This window comes from Drosophila serrata, unplaced genomic scaffold (assembly GCF_035046125.1).
Source record: "Drosophila serrata isolate PLE 108 unplaced genomic scaffold, ASM3504612v1 contig_362, whole genome shotgun sequence".
Lineage (NCBI taxonomy): Eukaryota > Metazoa > Arthropoda > Insecta > Diptera > Drosophilidae > Drosophila > Drosophila serrata.
This window is the reverse complement of record NW_028257260.1, coordinates 2,020,335-2,039,704: the sequence shown is the minus strand read 5'-3', so window position 1 is coordinate 2,039,704 and position 19,370 is coordinate 2,020,335. Positions and strand designations below refer to the sequence as shown.

Here is a 19,370-nt window from a genome sequence, read left to right as displayed (position 1 = left end):
TAACCACTTATCTTTTTTTTGAAAAAATCTAAAAAATTATTTGAAAATTTCATTTTTCCACTGTACATAGCTAGATCGACTCAGATTTTGATGCTGATCAAGAATATATATGGTTTATACGGTCGGAAATGATTTCATCACTAATTTGTAAGCCTCTGACTGAAACTATAATCGACTTTGAGGGTGATAAATTAAAATATATATAATCCATTTAAAATTTATAAATGAAAGTATATACCAGTTACAAAATATAGATATTTAATGGATAGATTGGCCGGTGTCTGAAGGACAATGGTACGTATACGTGACATTCTATGTTGGTTGGGGCGACATTACGTATACGTAATTTTTTTATTTGTATTCAAAAAATTCATGAAAAATGTTTTTATTCTGCCGGAGATTGCTTGAAAGATGCACCAGTTGGTGCTGATCAAGAATATATACACTTAATATGGTCGGAGATGACTCCTTCACTGCTTTGTAAACTTCTGACTGAAATTATAATACCCTGCGAGGGTATAATAATATATCAAAAGTTGGCGCCAAAGTCACGATCAGTTTTAAAACTATCGAAAATGGTAAGAAATCAATATTCGAGAACAATTTCTAAATAAGTTAGGCTGTTTGATAATACACTTTGGATTTCATATTTATGGGAGTAAGGGAATTATTTGAAAAATAAATGCTTAGTTAGCAGAGCTTATTCTAGATCCAGGCCTGAATACCACCTATAGCATGTATGTATATATGTATGTGATATAATAATATAATATGTATATGATATAATAAAATAATATTTATTATACCCTTGCAGGGTATTATAATTTCAGTCAGAAGTTTGCAACGCAGTGAAGGAGGCACCTCCGACTATATAAAGTATATATATTCTTGATCAGGATCAACAGCCGAGTCGATCTAGCCATGTCCGTCTGTCCGTCTGTCCGTCTGTCCGTCCGTCCGTCTGTCCGTCTGTCCGTCTGTCCGTTTCTACGCAAACTAGTCTCTCAGTTTTGAAGCTATCTGAATGAAACTTTGTAGTTAGCCTTCTATATACTCTCACTCGTATATATGTCGGAACGGGCCGGATCGGACAACTATATCATATAGCTGCCATAGGAATGATCGGAAAATTTTTACAAACAAAATTTTAACTTTTTCAGTTTTTAATAGAATTGGGTCAAATTTGAGATATAGCCATTTTACTATACTTTTCAATTTTGTACAAAATTTTATGAAAATCGGACTACTATACCATATAGCTCCCATAGGAACGATCGAGAAATTAATACAATTAAATGTATAACTTTTTTAGTTTTCAGCTGATTTTCATCAAATTTGAGGTATAGCCATTTTTTATAAGTTTTAAATTTTGTGTCAAATTTCATGAAAATCGGACAACTACATCATATAGGTGCCATACAAACGATCGTTTGATGTGGAGGAAAAATGCAAATCAGTGAATGTAAAACTGCAAATGTAATATGTATAGGTGAATGAAATGAAAGCAGGTATTACTTCATTGTTTTTTAACACAAATATTTATAATTTATATTGTATGGATTCCTATTCATAGAAGTTCTTTCTGCAAGGGTATATAAACTTCGGCGTGCCGAAGTTAGCTTCCTTTCTTGTTTAATAAAATAATATAAAATATATAAGATATAATTGTCATGATTAAGACTTACCCCAGTAGAGGGCACGTCATTGCTACTTCCATCCTTCCTTAATTAGGGTAATTATTGTATCGAATATCGCTTCCTGTTTATTCAGTTGCATTCCAATTGCCACGTCATTCTTTTCAGGTCGAAGGCTTATCACTTTCACAATCACTATCACGATGTTAACGCTAGGTACCCCTAGGACAGACTGAGCTCGCGCCGATCGAAGCGCCTCTATTTATACTTCCCGAGGCAAGAGAACAGAGAAGGAGAGCGAGAGAGTAACAGCTGCCTCCAGAACTGCAGCAGAGGCATATAGAGCGTAAGCGTCATCTCTAGCGCTGCAGCAGAGGGAAGAAATGTTATTGTGAGTAAGAAAGAGAGCGAGAGGCAGAGGCTTATAGAGGCATACAGAAGGAGAGAGCGAGAGTAAGCTATTCTCTGCCAATACAATATTATGATATTATATGAACCGAAACTAACTTCCGGCCGCCGATGTTTGTTTACCATTGCAAATTGCAATTGCAATGAATTGATTATATTATAAATATTATAATATGAGAAAATTAACTAATATTATTATATATTTATAACCATTTTTATTAACGTAATTAAGCAATTATCTTTGGCAAAGATTTCATTGACAAGGGTTATAGATAGTTTCTTAAATTCTCTATATCTAAAATTAGTTTAATCTTTGGTATTTACTACCTTGAATTTTTTTAATATAATTAATAACAAGAAAGGAAACTAACATCGGGAAGCTGAAGTTTATTTATCCTTGGAATTTGCAATTGAATTCATGGATCGTATAGGGCGGTATTACGTATACGTAATTTTTTTTATTTATATTGTTTTTCGAAGATTAAAAAATCCATAGCAAACCCAAAAATGCATTTACTTTAAGTCGGAGTGCTGCTCAATGCGGAATGCCTTACAAGCTTCTGACTGAAATCATCATACCCGGCAAGGGTATATGTATTTATAATTATAAATTATATAAAGTATAGATTTATTTTTAAATAATTATTAAAAGTAAGGTAACGGCCAATCGCTACTCAAAAGCTGAGAGGAATTTCATATTATTTTTATCTACGAAAAATAGTTTGTTTCTAAAATAAAAACCCCTTCGTTTCCCTTATTTTAATATATATGTATATGTATATTAGCAATATATTTGTTATCCCATCTTAGTGACCTTCGTTACCCCATTTTTTTTCTCTAAGTGCACGAAGTGCATTTGGACTCTGTTATATATTTCTAAGCGCCTCGTATTGTAGCGCATCCTTTATGAAATGTTGCCAATGGCAACAAGACAGAGGACCGTCGGCTAGCAGGATGGCAGGATGGTGAATGGCTAAAAGCGAATGGGGATTGGGAGATGGGGAATGCCCGAATGGCGGATGGTAGATGGCGGATGGCGGATGGCGGTGGATCCTGGCCAGAGCCGGATGTATGAATGAGCTTTGGCGGATGCGACTTCGACACATGTAAGCACACACACACGCACACTGAGAAGGAGGAGGAGGAGTGTGGCAACGACGTTGCAGGCTCCATCGGATTCACTGCTCGATGCACATGAATGCATTTTTCCACAAAATTTAACTTGTATGGAGGGGACCAGAATTCGACGGGGTAGGGTATATATGTATGTGCGTGGATCGGTCTTTTGTCCTAGTCCTCGGCAGTGGCATCCTGGCATCCGGAGCAACTTTCTGCACTATGCCTCATCCTACTCATCGTCCTTTTGTTTCGCCATGTTGCTACTTCGACTTGGAGTTTTTTGGGTGAGTGTCGTCAGGTGGGCGACATTGCTCAGAGCCCGGGATTCGTTGTCAACGCGTTTATATTGCAATTGCTGGCTGATTGGATTTGGCCAGAAGCCAGACAGGACCAGGACCAGGATCAGAACCTAGCCTTTCCCTTTTTCCAAACCCCTTTCGCTTTTCATTTTGCTTATGAATTCCGAAAGGCTTCGTCGAGACCGAGGGAACTATTCCTGCTCCTTGCAAACGATGTGTTAACAAGCATGAAATCTAAATCAAACCGCAAACACGCAGCCCATGCCCAGGCCAGGACCCCAGACCCAGACCCAGACCCAGCTTCGTGCAGAGTCCTGGGTCCTGCAGAATCCCCTCTGGTCATGGCATCGCAAAATGCTACAATTCATGATTGAAATTTAAATTGAATCTGTAATCTGAAACAAAATCTAATCGAATTATAGCAACAACAGTGGCAAGGATGGAGTGTGGAGGGCTGCTCTGTAAGTCCTTCGAGGGCAAGGGGGCCAGGATACTCGACGAGAGTGAGAGAGAGCAGCGCTACGCAGAAATCAGCAAAAGTTAAATCAATGCAAAAAGCAATGGCAATCAACCAGAGCAGGGCAAAAACAAACAGGACGAACATACACATATACACTCACACACAGGCGGATGCCCTTGATAAATTGGCAACAGATGTAGCCGGAAAAGGACCTCAGAGTGGCAGGACCTGCAAGAGTTTCCTTCAAGGCATTCGGCGCTTGGTTAGTGGCCGAGTTCTCTAACTATTTCTATTAAATTATACAACTTGAACAAGTTTTAAATTTGAGAACATAATAAATATATAAAGTATTAAAAGTATTTTCTTTTATATATTTATTATGAACACTTTTTTTTTAATTAAAACCAAAGTGCTATCAATCGCATTATAAATATATATCATTGCCCACCGAATCTTTTGATCGGTCATTAAATATGATGAGTGCTTTTAATAAATTATGAATCGGTTAAGAAGCGGTTACGACTTAATTTACAATTTTTTTTGTTGTATTTTTTATGAACCCATTATTATGATAAATGCACTCGAAAAATATTCGATGCGAGTATTGAATGGCCCTTCAGCCAGTTGGAGCAGTGAAACTTCCACCGCAAATCGAGTGGCTTAAAAAAAGGGGAAAAAAAGAGAGAAATGTAATATGATAAAGTGTAAGCGATTGTTTAATTCAATTATAAAGCATTATAATAAAAAGGTATTTTAACCAGAACGAAGGAGTAAATATTTCTGAAAGAAATCTCTGGGAACTTTTGAAGATTCTACTATTGTTATTAATGCTTCATGTTAAATACCAGATAGCAAGTCGTAGTAGCAAGGATCTATACCCTATAAGAGTACACCTCATAATCACATATACATACACCCTTAACCCAAAAAACTCCTACCATTTCGAAGCAGGAAGAGAAAACTCCAAAAATTCAACCGCATTGCGTTGCGTTCCGTGGGAATGGGTCAAAGGGCCAAAACTCTTATGGACTGCGACCGGGCAAAAGCAGCAGTGAAAAGGTTGCCACACACACATACAGAGATTTTTCTTTTTGGCCAATTCGAAAAAGCAGGCAACATCATCAATGCCAACTACCAGCAGATAAAATCGTCCCCACACACACGCAGCTCTACGGGATGGGCCGAGCCATATTTAAGTCAATTTACATGCAACAATCAATATTTTTTGTGCAAATAGTTGACCCATGGCAGAACGAAGAACCCAGAACCCAGAACCCAAAACCCAGAACCCAGAACTCAGAACCCAAAAACCCCACAGCTGCTCAAACAGAAACCCAAAAATTTGTACACAATTTTCAATCTCAGCCTCATGATGGCCGCTCGACTTCATGTGAGCGGAAAATGGGGCCTTGGGTTTTGTAGCCGAAAAACTTAACTAATAACTCCTCGGTGTATCGGGGGACCAAAGTCAGGCATAGACAAGGTACACATGGAGAAAAAGTAGAGTTACCTATGCAGAAATTCATCTAAAACTAAGTGTGTTTTGTTTATGAATGTATTTGTAACTTTTTGATTTAGGATACCTTAATTTTCAGGTTCAACCTTAGAGCCTAGTGTTTTCCCCCAGTGCACTCCTGCGAGGGTTGCCACAGCAATGTCCTGGCATATTTCTAGGCGGCATCAAGCCAATCTGGTCAGGAATGCCCTACCCCTACCCCCTCATATCCTTCGATGTTCTACGCTTTGCCAGACAATTGTTTTACCGGACATCGTTCTCCCCTACCTCCTGCCTGCAAAATGTGATTTATCTGCTGGGGAAATTTATTTGGCCAGGATATACACGAGGCTAAAAAGGCGAAATGAAATGAGAACTACTACCAACAGGCAAAGTGCTGCGGTCTTGTTGCCAGTGCTTTGGGCCTATGCAGCAAACGGCCAGCGGGTAACTATCAACAGCCAGCTAACAAAACCATCGAAACCAGAGGAAGAAATGAAACTTGTACAGTGTTTGTAACACTGACCAAAATACAATTGCAGGAGGAGGAGGAGGAGGACAATGACTAAGAGGCGGCGCTGAGAGTAAGCCATGTTAGTTGGTTTGTGTCCTAAAAATCCAGTGTGGCTTTGACTGAGGTATTATTACTTTGATTTTTTGAAAAGACAAATATAGTTTACATATACTTTTAGGACTTTTAGGTTTAAGTCACAAGCTAAAATACAAAATAAGCAATCTTGTAATAGCTCCCATATGGCGCATTTAATGGACATTTGCTCTCTAAGGGAAAGGCCTTACGCCACCTTCAGTTTGCCCTGGTGAGTGTGTGTTTTGTGCATTGTAAAATCCGCTTAAATTGTAGCATTTAACGTCCGCCCCCAAAGGGGGGTTTCCCCGACAGAGATCACCAGTCCGCCGTGGATTCCTGGCACTAGAGATTCACTGGCCGTTGTCCGATGTGTGGGTATTTTACGGTCAACGGCGAAGGAGTCTTCTCTTCCATCGTCCCGATGATTGCGGCGAAGTGCGCTTGTCGGCACTCGAGTGTATCGTTATCTGGCATGGCTACTAAGCCGCTTACCACCATTCCCAGGAACCCCTGGGGGTCAGGTTGGTCCTTGCAGGATCTTAAAACTCTCCAGTCAAAGCCATCAAATTCGACGCAAATCGGAGAGCTTCAAATGTTCGGGAAGGAATTGTGGTTTAGTTGAGGTCCTTGGGTTATGCAAACAAGGAGTAAGTTTATAAACATATATATGTTTATTGTGTAACCAAAGAAGAGCAGATAATGTTTGCATAGTCTTGAGACATTTAATAGAACAGGAAATTGATCCTTAGCAATACGCTAAACAAGTGCATAAACTTTAAAGTAGAAATAAAATGTTTTTGCAGATTACCCAAGTGTTTTATCCTTTTTTACTTGATATTTAATGCAAAAAACAAATCATTAAAGCCCAAATTTTAGTGTAAATTCTTAAAAATTGGTTTCGTAAAGTGTCCTGATAGTCAGTTGATATTAGCCAAAGCCAGTTTGCAGCCCAAAATGGCGCCAGAAGCGCGTCGACCCAAACACAAAAGTTGGCAATTGGCGCGAATATTTTGGCCCAGCAACCTGGTAGATAGAGAGGGAGCGAAAGATAAAGAGAGAGAGAGAAAGGGAGAGATACCAAGACACAGGGACAGCAAATGGCTGTTAAATTCGCAAAGCCATGAATCTTTTGGCTTTCGGGTTTCTTTTGTGCGGACGGGTCCTTGCAAGGCAATCGGCCGTCGTCAACCGAACCCACCATAAATCGTTGCATTTTCTTTACCAAACTTTTGTATGCAGTGCGGTGTAAGGAGCAGGATGAGGAGCAGCAGGAGGAGCAGGACCTGAAGCTGGAGAAGAAGCTAGAGCTATGGTGGCCTGGAATCCCGCATGCGTTGACACTATTGACAGTTTTATTGCCGCCGAACGTCTACCTGGCCGCCACAGCTAAGGATGTACATGTATCGGTTGGAGATACATATAGCACACAACAAAAGATATATCGGTTTCACTTAAGTTTTATATTAAATATTTAGAACAAATAATATAAAACTCTCTCAGAACCAGGCATAATTACCTGAAAAACTCTCCCAAAGTAAGGCTTAAAGAGAACAAAAATATTTTGCTAGAAATTTAAAAATTCTGCATCTGGATCTCATTAGCTCATCGATTGTAGGAATCGATACACCACCGATAGCCACATCAATAATTCTTGCCATACCCAACACAGACAGCGGAAAGGAAAGGAGTCTTCGTCGTCCTGCGAATGCATTCGCATAAATTGCAACTCTTTGCTGCGATCGACATGCAAATATATTCGCTGCATCGTGTGTGTGCAACGATTGCACTTGCCTTGCACTTTTGTGCCCCGCCAGATGAATGGGTCGCAGGACATGGGGTGCTTCATTGAATCCTGGGCATGATTAACGCGGAACAGGACCCAATCGGAAGCCGCAAAACGGAAGGCAAATGGTGTCCCAGCTAAGCGTTGAGCTGTGGGTGCCACAGTTCATTAGAGATGTTGGAAGGAGACGGCAGAAGACAGGAAAAGGTTACCCAATCTACATTAATGGGAAAAGGATGTCCAAGTTGAGAGAGAATTTTAAGAAGATTTTACATTTGACAAAGGGATTTCCAAAGGGTGCAGGCTTAAGCCTCATGAAGGACAGATTTGGGTTAGATACTATTGAAGATATATTTCCTTAAGTAGTTCTTTACTTAATTTATTAATTTAAATCTGCGAGTGAAATTACCATTAGCTTGCCAAAAAAAATAATTTAAAAATCTATAAAGAAGTGTTGATGACACAGTAACCCCTAAAATATACTTTATACTCCCTCTGCCCAATTTTTGATTCTCAACCTATTTTCCTGATACAATAATAAATTTAAATATACAATTCGTTGGGCCCCAAAAAAACAGTTTACTGAAAAGCAATAAAAAACAAAACGATTACCTTTATCAGTTTCAGGTTTCTGCAACGCTCGTCAGGCCATGGAAATTCGCATTCTATTTTCTATCGCAAATTTGTTTCGAATGTTTTGAGATTTGTATCTGCGACGCGTGTATAAGGACACACACACACTCACATATCTGTGCCCCTCCCATGCCAAGTTTTGCCGTTCTGAATGCTGTTGCTGCTGCATACTTGTAGGCGGGGAAAAGTTTTATGTAACTTTGCCTGATTCAATGATATGAAAGAAAGTTTGACATGTGTAGCAATCGTCAACGCCGACAGCGACTGCAGCAGCGGCTGCAAAAAAATTGTGTTCCATTTGATAAAAAAAAAATACAACAAAAAAAAAATATATATATATACAACAACAAAAAAATACAACAAGAAAAGAAGGCAAAAATAATGCGAAGCGAAGGCAGCATAAACTTTTTTCCTCATTTTCCTGAGGGAGTGAGAGAGGAAAGCAGCAGGCAATTGTCTCGTGTTCCGCCTGAAAAAACACAACAAGAACATAATTTATTTCCCCAAAAACTTGAAAATAACATGAACGCAAAAGATGTATAAAAAAAAAGAAATATACATATATATATATAATAAAACGAAAGCAAGCCAAGGCAATGAAATTTATGGGAAAGTTTGAGGCCTTTCCTCCCCCTTTTTTTCCTTTACTCGCTCACCACACGGAAAGAAATCAACAAATCGATGGCAATAAAAAATCAATAAAAAATTTTAGGCTTTTCTTTTTTTTGAATTTTTGTAATATATGTTTAAACAAATATTAAGGGATTTTGGGAGAATCATGAATGAAAACTGTGCCAGGCTTAAAGTCATCAATGTCTCTTTCAATACATTTTATGTTTAAAGATTAAAGAATCCTAAACATTTGATGTTTAAATAATATAAACAAAAGGAAAACAAAGTATGGAGCATAAGAGTAAATATATTATTTAGTAATAATAATAAAGAAATATATTATTTTAGCTCTCAATTTATATCTGTTGTGTTTACAAGTGAAAACAGAGATCTCAGTAATGAAATTATCTATATTAATGAAGTAAGCATGCATTTCAATTGCTTATAAATATATTTACATCAAAAAAGGATAGTAATTACTTTGAAAATATCCATATTAAATACAATAATTACCCATTGCAAGTGCATAATTTCTTTCGGTGCCTTGTCCCCAGTCCCTTTCATTAGTTTTGGCATCAATTTCCGCCATTTGATTTCCAGCGTCGAGCGTTGGGCAAAAGGAGAAAATCGCGCAATTTACGCACTGCCAGCAATTAGCAACTGATGGGCGAGAGTGGCTGCGCCAGGACTATGGCAGGACTCTTGCAGGACTATGATGGGTGGTGGGCGTTGAATGCTCTGAACATCTGAATGTGGGCGTGGCCGGGCAAGCAGTGCTTTGGCAAACGGCGCTGACAACTTTCGACAATTAAGTGCAACATCGTGACCAGCAAACACAAAATCGCAGCCGTAGCCCGCAAAAATGGCTGCCGAAGGACACAAGACCGAAAAAACGTCCAAAGAGAGTGGAGGGGGTGCAGGGGATTTGGCCAAAAGAAAAACGAGTTCGAAACAGAAGCTGAAAATGCAGTTTTGTCCCGCTCCAAAGGCAACCAGGGCGCAACCGCATCATAACTGCCAATGCGAGACGCGTGCTGAAGGAAAAACGGTCAGGCAGGCATCAGTCAACCGGATGGAGGCCGGGACAGGATGAAGGACGACCAGAAAATGAGAATATGCTTGGGTCTAATGAACTGCAACTGGGAACTAACGAGGCCAGTCTGTAATAACAGGTCCTGTCAGTTACCACTTAAACTATCCCGGCTAGATCGACAAGACTGGTGCCGATATTGATATTTGACCTTAATGGGGGTGGAAGATACTTCCATTTGGAGGTTACATTTACAAAATTAAAGAACCTATGTTTCCAACACAATATAAGGCACAAAGTGTATAACGTTCGGTATCAAAAACAACTGCCTTTAGGGATTATTCAATTAATATTTCAATTAGTTAAGTAACTATGATCAGTAATTAACTATGACCAGTAAGTATCAATGAACATTAAGTTAATTTGAACAGCAAATATCTATATGAGTAAGTAGCTCTGAATAGTGACTATCTATGATCAGTTAGTATGTATGATAGGTAAGTAGCTCTGAACAGTGAGTATCTATGCGCAGTAAATCACTATGCTCAGTAAGTATCAATGAACATTAAGTAACTTTCTACAGCAACTATCTGTGACCAGTAAGTATCTATGATCAGTAAGTATCAATGACCAAAAAGTATTTAAGATCAGTTACTTACTTTGAACACTGGTAAGCAATGACTTTCAACTTTTGTAACACAACACATATTTGAGAATTGGCTGGCAGAAGTCACTTCGTTCCGTGGATGTTAGAACGAATTGGGAATTATATGTCATATGCGCGAGATTTGTTTCGGAACAAATTTAAGAAATTTGAATGAAACTATGGGGTTATACTTCTATATAATTTTACTAATAAATAAGTCGGAGCACGGCAAATCAGTGGACTATATATACATATATATATGCAGCCATAGGAACAATCGGAAAATTATAACTTTTCCAGTTTTCAACAGATTTTCAATAAAATTTCATATATAGCCATTATATATTAACATGGAAGAATGCTAGAAAGATTCACCTGTTACTGCTGATCAAGAATATATATTATTTATAGGTTCCTTCACTTGATTTCAAGCTTCTATCTGAAATTAAAATATCTTTTGAGTTTATAAATATAGAGCATATACAAAGTAAAACAGTTGCCTTAGAATTAGTATATTTTTATATTTGTATGCTTTGAAAAATGTTCAAGAAATTTACCAATGGCCCTAAAAGTTATAAGATATTTAAGGCAATTAATTATCTACATTTTCATATGATTCTACTTTCAAAATTGTGCAAGAAACCAAGAGTTTTGCTTAGATCTTTATAGATTCCGATATCAAAGACCACTTTCTGGTTAGTTTTAGGATAGCAAACACCTTCCTCTACTTCTTTATAAAACTTAATTACAATTTGTTTGAATATACATCTTAAAGCCTCACTAATTATAAAAAGTGTAATTAAAAATGGTGTTGCCAAGTGGACCGGGTAACTTCACCGGAAGGACTAATTTACAACAGCTGACAGGATTCTAAAGCTTAGGTCCACTTTTGATTTCCCTCCTCGAAAGGACACTCGCCTTTCCAATCTTCTCCGCTGTCCGCTGTCATTCTTATTGTTTATGAGTCAAAACAAATTTTATTTTATTTGTGTAACTTAAGACGCGTGAAGAAAGAAATAAGGAAAACAAACAAACTTTCGGGAAACTCGGGGCCAGATGACACAAAAAAATAAACAAAAGCCAGGCGAAGAAGCCAAAGGAAAATGTAACATAAACTGATTTATCCTGGACAAACGGGGCAAGGGTGCAGGAGTGAGAAGAGGTCCAGGCAGGACTTCAAACTAGCGGTGAAAAATGTTTGCAGCTGGAAAATTCACAAAACATGACAAAGGACATGGAAGAAAATACACCGTACCAAGCAAGCTAAATAAAACATAATAGTGAACTGAAAGTTGGTCTCGAAAAGCCAAAGTGTGTATACCCTTTTCTGAAATGGAATTTATTGAAAAGGATGTTTTACGTTCTACAAAAAAAGAAAAGCAATTGAAATGCAGAGATATGCCTCTTGATATATATGTTTTTTAGGTTATGAAGGGGTACTAAAAATGTTATAATAAGAATCCGGTGGTTGATGTAAAAGGGAACGGGGAATCCCCCGTCCACTTGTCGTGTATTTGCTTCGCTGATGTCCTTAAGAGAAATAACATTCAGTCTTAGTTTCAGTCCGTGGCTGTCGCTGTCATTGTCTTGTTGTTTGCATTGCTAAGCTTTTTCCAAAAAAAGAACACACTGCAACAATTGAATTTCAGGCAGATGCACTGAAAAAATACAACTTAGATCGGTAGAAAAAATTATAATAAACTTGTCATTACAAAAGACTTCAAAGTTCTTACATAGAAATTTACTCTTTGGTTTTTAACCAAAATTAAAGGTAAATAAAACAAATGATTAACAGCTTTTATAATGTTGAGATAACATTGCAGGAATTGCAAGTATTTAGCCCGTTCTTTGTCTGTGAAACACCTTGTCCTTGTTAGGACTCGCGTATGCACAAAGGGAGAGAAGGACGATGGCTAAAAGATGAGCGGGGCAGACGGGAAAATGTTACAAAAAACACCCACAAGTCCTGAAAGAAAACCCCCCGAAAAAAAAAGAAAAAGAAAAAGGAAAACAAAACAAGACAGAAAGAAAACTGAGAACTGAGAAAAACAGACATTCAGCATTGGCGAAAAAGTAGCTACAATTTGTGCCTTTGTTGTTGGTCTGTTTTTGGGCCAAAACAATTGCAACTAACAAAGCCAGCGGAATTCCCATGTAATGCCCTTTAAAAAAATTTTGGGGTATATAAGACTATTAGAAAATGAATTAAGTATTACTTTATACAAATATTTTATAAGGTATATTAAACAAACAGTTGTATTTATAAAACTTTTGTTACACCTCTTTTTTGGCAAGCAATTAATTTATAAAAATCTTGCACAAAACTAGAAACTCCTTAAGAATTTATATCATCAACAAATTAATCAGTATATTTTTCTATATATTTTTTTTAGTATTTATCTGTAAGAAGTATCCCTAAGTTCTGCAGACTCTTAAGGGTCCCCTCATTCTCTTAGTTTCTAGATTCCTATTCCTCCTCCAACACAGAATGAGCCATGTGCAGGGGCACTTAGGAAGCACTTTCTCTTCAATCTCCCCTCGAAGTCTATTCAAGCCTCAGAAAGTTGATCTGTCTGTTGGTTCGTTTTTATTGAAGGTTTTAAGGACCAAAGGTACTAGCTTACCCAAACCCAGTTGGTCAATACGAAGGGTCTGCCTTTGTTGGTCGCTGGATCCTGTGGCCTTTGTAGCTCATAATTGCCAAGGTTATCCTGAATGACCTGCATTGACGAGGGCGAGCAATGGGATCCTTAAAAAATCAATTCAATATCTAATACCGAAAACATCCATTAGATGTGTACACAAAGCTATAAGAGCTTGACATAGTTTATGTAATATTTCTCCTAATTAAAGTACAAATATTATTTAGGTTCGCTAATTATTTAATCAAATAAACTTTACTATAACCGATAATCCCGTTAACGCGTATAGTAAGTCATAGTCATAAAAATATATACAATATATAATTTATTTACCATTCCGCTTGACTGTTCCACTTTTTCCCCAAAAGACTTAACTATTTGTTTTGATTTTTATTGCGTCAGACACGAGTGCTTTGTGGCCCTGGCGTCTCTCTTTCCGGGTTCACCCTTTCTTTCGATTAGTTTCTGTTTGATTTGTATTCAATTGTTAGTTTAATGGATCATTCAAAAGTTTTGGCTTCATTACATTGTCGATGTTGTGGCGGTGTTTTTATTTCTTTTATTTTTTCTTATTTTTCGCTCAGTCAAGCAACTCTCGTCGTCAACTATATCGCCATCATAACCATTATCATTATCATCGTCATTATGGCTAAAGTCGCTGGCAAAATTTTGATGACTCGGCGCGATTGGAAGCGGTTATGGTCAGCTTTAAATGCTATCCCCCCGAAACTGGCCGGCACCTAAGGCTTTTGCCGGTTTTTTTTTTTGTTTTTTTTTGTTTTTTGGCCATTTTGACGCCGTCTAATTTCTCCAGACTTTAGGCACTGAGAGAAAATGTGAAGCCTTTGACTTTCTTATAGCCCATTTTGTATTATTTTATAATTTTGGTTTTAATTTAATTAAAATCGGACGACAATATCATTAAGCTGCCATATAAACGATCGTTTAATATAGAGGTAACATGCAAAACAAGCAAGTGAATAAAATGGAAGTAAGTATTAGAGTTCGTTCTTTTTAACATAAATATATATAAATTATATTGTTTTAATTAATAATGAACGAATTTCAGTTTGTAAGAGTATTTTAATTTCGGTCCGTAGCTTAAAACACAGTGAAAAAACCATTAAATCACCCTATAAATCATATATATTCTTGATCAGCATCAACAGGCTAATCTTTCGAGCTAACTCTAGCAGAAAAACAAATTTTTCAAAAATTTTCAGAAAAAAAATCAAAGGGTTTGCATCGTTAAAATTGTCAAAAATGTTACAAATACTTAAATTTTTAAATTAAGTATGCAGATTTATTAACCATTTAAAAATTAACACAAAACAGCTTTCCGAATTGAAATTAATTAATTTTGGCTTAGTTATGGATTTTTTAAAATTTGAAACCGAATATAAATATTACGTATACGTAATATCGCCCCAACCAACATACAATATTACGTATACGTACCATTGTCCTCCAGACTACGGATAATGTTTTCTTTAAATATCTAAAAATATTCTTACTTTCAGGGATTAATTAAGTAACTAGGATATAGTTTCATGTATACCATATAAGAATATTATAATTTCAATAAATCATTTATAATATAAAGACGATTCTAATTGCACTCAGAGGCTTGCTTACAAATTAGTGATGGCAACTTTTTCGACCCTATAAATCATATATATTCTTGATCAGCATCAACAGGCTAATCTTTCTAGCCACCTCCGGCAGAAAAATAATTTTTTCAAAATTGTTTCGACTTTTTGCATCATAAAAATGGTCAAAATTTGAGCAATAATTAAAAATTTTTAATTGTTAAACTGAGTATGCAGATTTGTAAACGCTATAAAAACTAAACAACTACTGAATTCCGAATTGAATTTAATGCATTTTTGGTTTAGTTGTGATATTTGAAAACCTTTGATTTATCCAAAAAATAAGCATATAAAAATAAAGTTTTAATATAACCCAAATATGTGTATGTATATAGGTTTTCCTGTATACAAAGGCCGAACATCCAATTATTGCCAAATGTTATATGTATATACTTTTATTTGCAATCAAAATCTAAACCAATAGAGAATATCAATTTGGAGATTTTTTTATAAATGAAATTATTTAAATATTGTTTTATGTATTGATCTTAAATTTAAGTACTTATAAAGAGTTATAATGTAAAAATTTTCTGCCATTTCTAGGGTTAATAAATGTCTGCCTAGTTTGGGCGTTAAAGCGGGAATTCTAAAACAATTTTAACTTTAAATGAGTTTATTATTTCCCTTTTTTTCATGGAATTTTCTCTCTGTGCAGCCTGTCTCCCCACCTTCCCCCCCCCTCATTTGTTGTGATGGCCCATTGAAAGCATTTTGTTTTGTTTGGTTTTTTGGTGCTTTTGTTACGATTCGCCTCGTCTCGGTTTCAGTTTCAGTTTTCGTCTTCGGTCTCCGGTCTCCGGTCTCCGGTCTCCGGTCTCCGGTCTCGGTTTCAGTCTCACCTTGGTATCGTTTTTCTTTAGCTGAAATTTTTGCTTATGTGAATTTAATTTACCGAAAGTGAGAAATTGGCAAGGAAGCACTTGGAGCATCCCTCACGCTATAGTCGTTATAACGAGCAGCGCCCAAAATGGACGTTAATTATGCTTGTATACGTCTCAATAATCTACCAGTAAATGAAAAATGATTTTTACCCACATTTCCCCCCACCAACCATCTCTTGACAATTGCCGCAGCGTTGAAAGCATAATTAGTTTTCAAATATTTATTTATTTATCTGCGCCGCGGGGGGGTTGCGCAACCAAAATTTGCAATATTTGTCAGTCAAGGATGGAGAAAGTATGTCAAATGGCTCTTAAGTCTTTCTCTGACTCTTAAGGAAAATCCTTAAAAGGCTAAGAATTAATTTAGATTGTTTTGGTAGTAAGAAACTGACTTAATTCGTAATCTTTCTATACAAATAAAGCCAATGCCCCCTCATGTTCTCACCTCTAATCGCTGAACTCTGTTCAAATATTGCCTTTATTCTTTTTTCAGCTCATACCAAACCTATGTCGGGAAAGGAGCTCAGGCGCCATTCTGCTTGACATTTTTCACAAATTGTTGGCATTTTTTTCCACCCCCCCGACTCCACCTGGTGGCCTTCACATAGTTCCGTGCCCCGAATCCTTGCCTTCGCAGGACTCCCTCTCTCTCTCTGTTTTTCCCCTTTTGTTGAGTCGCATTTTCCGGCAGAGCCACATTCCAATGCTAATTCTAATTAAGCGCATTTGATGAAGTAAACGTGTCCCGACTTTTTATTCATAAAGAAGGCAACATAAAAAACCCGAAACGAACTGGAAACTAAAAGAACCCGCGAGGGGGGAGGGATGATGATGTGCCGGGAAATGGGAAATGGGGAAATAGCAGAGGGGTTGAGACTAAGAATGGGCGGCAGATAAAATTTCAACGGGCGCTCATTCAAAACTTTTGAAACGGCAATAAAAAAAAATACAACACAACTGAAAAAAAAGGAAAACGCAAACAAAGTATAAATAAAATGAAATGTGTAAGAGAGGCGAAAAGCTGGGAAAATTCATTGTCATTGTCAAAATAAATTTTTCTTTTGAAATCCATTAAAGCTTTCATTTGGAGCGAAATTGTTAGAAAAGTGCAAACGGCAAGCAGAATCCACTCGCAGAACAAAAAAAGAGAACAAAAAACAAAAAAATTCGAACCGAAACACAGATAATGGCGGCGTTGGCGGCGGCAACCAAAGTGGCCGAAAAAATTGAAATTATTACAAAACTTTTGTGATTATCTCGGGCTACGTCCATCGCCTCGAACCGCTCCCAATTAGCCAGGACGCCGAGTTGGCGATATCTTGGTACACTGGGAGAAAAAAAAATGTGAAGCTTTTTAAGGAAAAAGCCTGGAACATACAGAAACATCAAGAGCAAAAATAAATACCCTTGCAGTTTTGGATTTGAATTATTCGATCTAATTACCTTTAAGTTATAGCATATCATTATTGTCAAATAATTAACAAAAATTAATGTTTGTCTTGTATTTATCAAAATTATAGCCAGTACAATCGTTTTAAATTGTTGTCTCAATATTTTACTCAGCGAAATATATATTTCTTTGGGCAAAAAGGTTGAATTTATTGTTGGATTCTGTTCCCCCAATAAAACTTAAAATAAACCTATTCTGTGCATCATTATTCATTCATTATTATTTTTATGTGATCACTTTTGAACAAATCAAAATCTAAAATGAACATAGTTAAATCACAGAATCTTTAACTTAAATTTGAAGAGCTTTTGTGTATTGGTTTTTATGAGTCTACTAAATCAGCATAATGAATATTGAAACTAAAATTTCTACCTAATCTTTAAATATTTTAATGATGAAACCCCTTTTCAAAATTTTAAATATATTATGTAAAATGTGTTTTTTAATAGACATAGCTAGATCTAGATCAGTAATATATATAATAATAATAATTATTATAATATAAATAGTTTATGGGAGAGCAAATACATATTTCATTAAATTAAAATCATGCAAAGGTAAACAAATTATATATTTTTTGTGATATTATTTAAAAATGCAAGAATTTCACCATATACTCCAGAAATTCTATACATTAAAGATCAATGTTTTTTTATAAGAAATTATTAATACACTTTAGCACCGATTAGTAGTGAAGCTTAGTAATTCATATTTTTTGTTAAAGCAAAAAAGACTGCATAAAACCTCTTTACTAGTTTTTAAAAAACACAAGCTCTCTACAAGTTATTATTTATTTCATTCAGTTGATTATAGAAATAATTTTAATAATTGTTCTTAGAGCAATTTAATCTTTCAGTGCATAACCGAAAAAAAAGTGACATTTGTTTCGCCCAATAACTGTCAATGCGGCAAGCGTTTGGGCGTGGCCATTCGCTCGATTTCCCGGACAATTGTTGCGCCCACAAAAAGGGGGACATGGATAACGGAAAATGGAAAAGCCAGACCAAGTCGACAGAGGGATATGCTATGCAATCCTATGGGTAGTAGGAAAAGTCATAGAGAAATGAACCAAGTTTCCAGAAACAACTCCATTTCTATTCAAGCCAAAACTAATATGTAGAAGCGAGAGTGTTAATTAAATAAATATTTATATATGTTACCCACATGGAAGATATTTTAAATATATAATCAATATATAGTTCCGGTATGGATATACTATATATATATATATATCAAGTTATCGATGACAAACTTATAAGCACTCCCTGTGGCGTAATACTCTTTTGGGGAAAGACGATGGAGAAAGTGGCCTTGCCGTCGCCTGTCAGGCGGCACAGTCGAGCCACTTAATTTAGAGATTTATGCTAATCAAGCACAAAGTATTCGCCGGGCTCAAATGGAATGGAATAAGATTGGGAGCCAGAGGAGCTGGAGCTGCGTCATACTAAATAAAAGTGAAAATTCTTATATAATATGCTAATATTTCTTGCCGCGCCTCTAATTTGGAATTTTTTTCTTGTTGGCCAGCGATGCTGCTGCTGCTGCTGTGTGGATTACGAGAGATTTTTTATAATATTCAGATTTATGGAAAGAAGCCGGGCGAAGAAAGCTCAAAGAAGTTTTGCTTCGGGTCGGTTGTCATTATTTTCCTTGTCATCCCAATAATCGACAACAATAACATTGAAAATTCGCTGGATTTATGCATTTGTTTCAAAGAACTCCTCCATACAATACGCAATTTGCGTTTTCTTTATTTCATTCCATTCGCCTTATTTATCCCCCAATTGGCCGTGTTTCTGCTCAAATTAATTAATTTAAATTTAAATGTGCGTGTAAATAGAAAGTTGTATACTTTATGGCCGGCCTTTTGCATAAATATACTCCTTTTTTTATCCGTAAATAATTTATTAAGCCACATAATTTTGGATTAGATAATGAATGAATAAAAAAGAAAATAGACGGCTATGCGAATTATAGCTGCGTATTAAAAATCAATTAATCTGGAAGGAAAACATCCATTATGCTAATAGCAACGGAGTG

General features: G+C 36.5%; 1 protein-coding gene across 1 annotated transcript in view; it reads right to left on the bottom strand.

Moving 5' to 3' along the window:
• Nucleotides 1-1,714: 1,714 nt before the first annotated feature.
• Nucleotides 1,715-19,370, bottom strand: part of dpr8 (defective proboscis extension response 8) — a 195,872-nt gene continuing 178,216 nt past the window's right edge. Inside the window, exon 11 of the transcript XR_015273089.1 lies at nt 1,715-1,810. The gene's annotated coding sequence lies outside the window, so the exon portion shown is untranslated. The remainder of the gene's footprint in view (nt 1,811-19,370) is intronic.